The following is a 7,279-nucleotide window of genomic DNA, read 5'->3' as shown; positions in this document are numbered from 1 at the left end:
TGCCTGTTTGCCCCCCTACATAGAAATTCTGGAACCTTCTCTGAAGAATCCACGGGTGATTACCACAGCACTAGCCACAGATCCATCAAAATTAGGCCCTAGAGCAGTTACACCAAGAAAACGGTATCCCAGAACCCTACCCCCTTGCTGGTCAACATGGGCAGACTTCACAATAACCTCCAGAAGGAGGGTTATAAAAGTCACAGTTACCCAGCACCTGTTACGTACCGGCCATCACCACCGTTTTACCAATGAATCCACCCAGGCCTACTTGTAAGAGACAAGGCTGGTAAATGGGGAAAATGGCCTTCAAACTCAGCCAAAGCCCACTGCTAGACTACCACACCATACTGTCCTTCTGGAAGACACAGAAAAAAGGAAAAGGTCTCCTGTTGTTCCTTCCAGGATGCCTGTTGTCAGGAGTCCCTGACCTGTGACCCCAAGGGGAAATCCTGCAGGGCTCCTCTGGATTCCAGAGCCAGTCGTGATGGTGGGGTAGGTGGGGTCGGTGGCGCAGCAGGGAGGGGGTCCTCTTCCCTCGGACAGTGGCTTTGGACAGACTCCTGCCTTCCCACGAGTCCAGAGGGTTGCCTTGGGCTCCCCTCGAGTCACTCAAATGCGTTTGAGGGGTTCCTTCTGCTCCTTAGGATTTATTCCTTCTATTGACAACATTTCCATTTTCCCTCTGACCCGGTCCCGAACATAACTTTTATAGGGCTATTTTAAAATCTAGATTCTAGGATCTTTAGAAAGTCAAAAACTATGAGATTTCATCTAAATCTTTGATTACAAGTAGCCATTGGTTTTTAAAATTTCAGCTGATTTCACATCTCTATTTGAACGCAAAACATTTTTCTAAAGGTAGCAATTTGTGCCACACTTTCTAAAGGTGTCTAGACTATATAGAATTATGTATTAACCTTTTAGAGAATAAATAAAAATAATAATAAACCACTAAGCTCCCCAATAAAGCCTAGTATGAGGAGGGTCTAGAGTTGAGCGGAATCTTTATCTACCTTCATTTTTATTTAAATGTGGGCAAAATCATACCCCCAAGAATGACCACCTCTGCAAAACCTGTCTATGTCCAATGGCCTTCTATTTTCATGGTGTCTTGGACAGGACTGGTCATCTCGGTATGCACCATGTGCAGAGTACAGAATCTCTACCAGCCACTGAGGTTTTGCTCTCGTGCAGTTTACATTCTATTAGGGGACACACACATTTACCAAATAAATAATCAAAAGAATTACAGATGGCGACAAGCTCTCTGAGCTAATAAAAAGAATGGTGCAATGGGGAATGGGAGATATTTGGGGAGGGATTCCACTTTAGATGAATAGCCAGAGAGGGCTTCTCAGGGGAGGTGACTTTTCTTGTGGGAATACAAAAGATGAGAAGGAGCTGGCCATCCATGTGAGTAGGTAACATCAATATTTTTTATTAACATTGATTATTAAAACACTATACTTAATATTTACGGGGTACTTTAACATGGGAGAGGGGCTGTCCTAGGCCCTTCTGGTGAATTATCTCTTTTAATCTCTTTGAAACTCTTTGGGGACGTAGTCTATCATCTGGACAAGATGCACCCGACCTGGACCCCGTTGTCCAAAATTTCGAAAAGTGATATTTGAAACACGGTGAATAATTTATGACAATTACGCTTTTAAGAACGGCCACACGAAAAAGGCCATTGCAGTAAGCACTGAATTTGAGTAATTGCTACCCGGGTTCCTATTTTAGAGTTAGGGGATTTGGTGTCTCTGTGGTAATTTCCCTGTGTTTAAACACGCATATACTATGAACAACTCAAGTTTGCTGGTTTTGTCTAATGTATTCTATCAGTTAGGAATGTGTTCAGCTGCCCGTGACAGAACCTTGACTTGGAGTGGCATAGACAAACAGAGGCTTCTAACTCACTTCACAGGAATCCTGAAGAACCCTGAAAGCAGTTCCTGGTGTTACTTAAACAGATCATCATAGCAGGGCCGGGGCCTCCAACAGTTCTCTTGGCTTCTTTCTCTGGGTGGCGAGATGGTATCACATCTTAGCCCAAGGCAGAGAGGAGACGGAAAGACAGCCCAGCCAATTCTCTCTTTTATCAGGAATGCAAAAGCTTTGTAGCTGCCCTTCCATTTTTCTCAACCACGTGAAATACACAGAGATCCCTAGATAGCAAGATACTAGTTAGATGCCTAGATAACTAGCTAGACAGACAGAAAAATGTATGTTTAATAACACTACCACACACAGAGAAAGATGGATTCATAATTTTCTGTTGCACACACCTTGATGAAACATCTAGAAAGATCTATCCAGTGCCTGTAGTTTTTAAAGATTAGGGAAGATAACAGGAAAAAACTTTCAAATCGTAAGAGAGCCATTTGTATAATTCTATGTAAATCAGTTTGAAAGCCTAGATGAAAGAGTTGTCCAGAAGAATGCTATTTATTAAAACTGATCCTGGTGGAGACAAAAAAAATTGAAGCAAATCAGTTACCACAGGGGAAAAAGATACCCCTCACGTTACCATAGTGAGCAGCAGGACAAGATGGACCCAGGCTCGGGTCGGAGTGGGAAACTAGGGAATGGAAGGACATCTGAGGGAGGCTTATGGGGTGTCTGTTTCTTGACCTCAATGCTGATTAAGCAAATTTACTTGAGAAGATTCATTGAGTTATATGCCCATGATTCATGAAGATTTCAGTCTGTATACTATACTTCAAAAAAAACATTTTTAAGTGAGAGAAAGGAAGAAGGCACTACACTCAGGTAGTCTTACAGAGAATTCTACTAAATCTTTAAAGATTGAATGATTCCAATACTAGTTAAATTATTCCCGAGTATAACCAAAGGAAAATTTCAAAATTATTTTTGAAAAGCAGGTATAACACGGATTTTAAAATATGCCAAAGATTGCATCCAAAAATAAAATTACAGACCAATCTCACTTATAATGTCAATTAAAAATCTTAAAATACAAGCAAACAGAATCCAATATTGTATTTAAAAAATAATACATCATGCCTAGATGAGATTTATTCTATGAATTCAAGGTTGGTTCAATATTCGCAGAATAGCAATATTTGCAAAATTTAATACCCGTTTATATTTTTGGAAATCCAATAAAATAGTAATCAATGGGTGCTTTCTTAATGACTATATGTATACTATATATATATATATATATAATATATAAAGTACACTGTCTATATATGCATCTATATAGTATCTAAAATGTACTTTCCTATGTTTTATATAAACATATTAATTATAAATAAATATTATATTTAAATATAAATATGTTTTATTAATAATAGATGATCAAGTAACCAATTAATATAGATATGTTAAATAGCTATATTACTTTTTTCTCCCCAAACCAACATTTTACCTAATAAGAAACCTCTAAAAGCTTTCCCATTAATGTCAGGAAACAAAACAGACAAGGGTGCTATATCACCATACTATTTATCATTGTATTGGAAATATACACCGATTCAATTAGACAAAAGAAAGCAATTAGAGTCCTGAGAATTTGAAAGGAAGAAGTAAAACTTTTATCTTGTACCGCAAATGGTGTAATTGACTATCATGAGCCCCCTCAAAAAATCCACAGAAAAGTAATTACTAAAAAATGAGAATTTAGTAAAGAACAGGTTTATGAGATCAACATGAAAACTCACTAGCCTTTCAATAGTGGGTAGACTGTCAAGACAGAAAAGTCAACAACAGCTGACTTGAACAATACTACAGACCAAGTGGACCTAAAGAGATATATACAGAACTTTCTTCTCAACAGAAATAGGATAAATCAATGTTAAGTCATAACACGAGTTTTAATAAATTTAAGAAGATCAAAATTATTCCAAGTGTCTTCCCCATCCAAAATAAAATAAAACTAGAAATCAGTAAGTGTAAAAAATGAGAAAATTCAAATATGTGGAAACAATACATTCTTGAATGACTATTGGGTCAAAGAGAAAATTAAAAGAAATTTTTAAAATATCTTGAGACAGACAAAAATGAAAATACAACACACCAAAACCTAAAGGATGCAGTAAAAGCAGTACTAAGAGGGAAGTTTATAGTGATAAATACCGACATTAAAAAAGAGGAAAGATCTCAAATAAACAACCTAACTTTATACCTCAAAGAACTAGAAAAAGAACAAACTAAGCATAAAGCTAGCAAAAGGAAGGAAATAATAAAGATTAGGGCAGAAATAAATCAAATAGAAAAACAATAGGAAAAAAAAAAACCTACAAGTTGGTTTTTTGAAAAGATAAACAAAATCAAGAAACCCTTAGCTAGACTAAGGGAAAAAAAGAGCAGACTCAGGGTGCCTGACTGGCTTAGTCAGTGGAGCAATGTGACTCTTGATCTTGGGGTCATGGGTTCAAGTCCCACGTTGGGTGTAGAGATTGCTTAAAAGTAAAATCTTTTTTAAAAAAAGAGAGCAAAGAGACTCAAATTTTTAAAATCAGAAATGAAAGAGGAGACATTACAACAGATGCTTCAGAAATAAAAAGGATCATAAGAGAATATTATGAACAATTAAATGCCAACAAATTGGATAACCTAGAAGAAGGAGATAAATTCTTAGAAACATACAACCTACCAACACTGAATCAAGAACAAATAGAAAGCCTGAACAAACCAATAACAAATTAAGAGATTGTATTAGTAATCAAAACCCTCCCAACAAAGAAAAGCTTAGGACCAGATGGCTTCCTGGGTGAATTCTGTCAAACATTCAAAGAAGAATTAATACCAATTCTTCTTAAATTCTCCCAAAATAATAGAAAAAGAGGGAACACTTCCAAACTCGTATTATGAGGTCAGTATTACCCTGATACCAAAGCCAGATAAAGACAGCACAAGAAAAGAGAACTACAGGCTGATATCCTTGATGAACACAGATGCAAAAACCCTCAATAAGATACTAGCAAAATTTAATAGCACATTAAAAGGATCATACGCCATGACTCAGCGGGATTTACCCCAAAGATGCAAAGACAGCTTGACACACGCAAACCATTCCACGTGGGACCGTACGTTAGCAAAATGAAGGATAGAAACTACACGATCATCTCAGTTGATGCAGAAGAACATTTGACAAAGTTCTATATCCATTCGTGAGAAAAACTCTCAACAAAATAGGTACTTACATCAACCCAATGAAGGCCAGCATGAAAAAAGTCCACAGCTAATGCCATAATCAATGGGCAAAACGGAAAGCTTTTCCTCTAAGATCCAGCACAAGGCAAGGACGCTAACTCCTGCTCCTTCTGTTCAACATAGTACCGGAGGTTGTAGCCAGAACAATTAGACAAGAAAAAAAAAGAAATAAAAGTCATCCAAATTGGAGAGGAAGAGACAAAATTACCTCTGTTTGCAGAGGACCATGATCCCAAATACAGAAAACTCTGAAGGCTCAACAACAGCTGTTAGAATAAATGAATTCAGTAAAGTTGCAAAATTAAAAATTGACATAAAAATTCATCACATTTCTATATATAAACACCAACTATCCAGAAAGGAAGTTAAGAAAACAATCTAGGCTGTGGGAAGATGGCGCGGGAGCTTTCCGACCTGGATTCTGACATGACAGCTACACTCCGGGACAGGCAGCTGCAGGGACCGAAGACACTAGGCGGGGACAGCGACGTGAGGCCCTTCCAGGGTACGGCAACACCAGTATCACATGATCAGACTGTTAAAAAGTGTGGATTCAAGCGAAGAGAGTTTTTCTGATAGAGATGATAATAGCTATCTTTGGAAATGCATGCGACAGGAGCGTTGAACCCTCCTTCCAAGCCAGAGCAGCCAGGGACCACCTGTTCCTGGAGGTTAACGACATAGGGGGCGCTGGGCTCCAAGAACGGAGTCAAGACGCACTGGCCGCTGAACTTGGTGTCTTGGAAATGGAGGGTGCTATTGACAGAAGCAGACAACGGGAGACCTGCAATGATTTGCTTGCTAAGAAACTTAGGAAGAAATCTCAAGAACACACAAAAAGATTAGACAAAGACCTAGATGACGATATGCACGGTGGCCAAAAAGATGGGATCAAAGGAAAATGGGCGAGGTGGTCTCACACAGAACTGACCCGCTAAAGACAGGCGAGGGGACAGACTAGGAATGAACTCTAAAGGCCGGTATCAGATCACAGAGGACGAGTCACAGGAGAAACGGGCTGATGAAATTTCTTTCAGTTTGTGGGAAATTTCTTTCAGATTGCAGATCTTTCCAGAGAAAGATCTGGTAGCACAAGTAGTGAGGATAATTGGGAACAAAAAGGTAACTGAACTTCTGATGAAAACTGCCAAAGTTGAACAAAAGGCTGGCCTTTTCATAATGAATGCTAGTCAAAGAAAAACACCAGGTGGAGTTTTCCTGGATCTCCTGAAAAGCACTCCCAGCGTCAGCGAGGAATAAGCGAAGGACATTTTCTACGTTGAAAATCAAAAGCAGTATGAACATAAAAAGGCTGCTAGGAAGAGAACACAAATGTTGGGGAAAAAAGATGAAACAAGCTATTAAAAATCTAAATGTTCAAGAAGATGGTGACGCATCATGAGAAACTTTGCAGGTGACGCGAATGAGGCACTGGCCTCTCTTGCCGAGCCCCCAGAAAGCCACACAGAGGCCACGGTGGACGCGGAGGAAGTCACTGAGGTTGATCGTTCTCATAACGTGGACATCTTTTAGTCCATTTTGAAGAAGAAACCTTTCTAAAATAAATTTGTAATAAGCCACTTCTACTGAGATTGCTTTGTTTCACTTTGCACTGATAAACATAAAAATCTGGAGAGAAAGAACTGTTTTCTTGTTTAAAATAGAATTGAATTTGTGGGGAGATGAATGTTATTCTTTTTTAAGATTTTATTTATTTATTTGAGATGGAGAGAGTGAGCACGAGCTGGGCGGGAGGCAGAGGGAGAAGGAAAAGCAGACCCCCAACGGAGCGGGGAACCCCACGCAGAGCTCGATCCCAGGACCCCAGGATCACAACCTGAGCCAAAGGCAGACGCTCAACCGACTGAGCCACTCAGGTGCCCCTGGAGATGAGTGCTATTGATAGAACATTCCTCGCGTCTGACAAAATACTTAAATATATATAGCAGAGGATTTAATTTCTCATTCTGTTGCATGTATAATTATTCCTACTTGATAATTACTTTTGCCCAGGACATTGTAACATGCTATTCAAAAATTTGTTTTCTTTTTCTGATTTATCTTTGCAGCAAATTATGATTGGTTCAAAACATGC

The 7,279-nt window shown here is 38.9% G+C and overlaps 1 pseudogene; it reads left to right on the top strand.

Annotated features, from left to right (window-relative positions):
* Positions 1-5,577: 5,577 nt before the first annotated feature.
* LOC123803289 (phosphorylated adapter RNA export protein pseudogene) lies at positions 5,578-6,717 on the top strand (annotated as a pseudogene).
* Positions 6,718-7,279: the final 562 nt, after the last annotated feature.

Source organism: Ursus americanus, chromosome 22 (genome assembly GCF_024610735.1).
Source record: "Ursus americanus isolate L20-20 chromosome 22, mUrsAme1.1.p, whole genome shotgun sequence".
Lineage (NCBI taxonomy): Eukaryota > Metazoa > Chordata > Mammalia > Carnivora > Ursidae > Ursus > Ursus americanus.
This window is presented reverse-complemented; position numbering and strand designations above follow the sequence as displayed.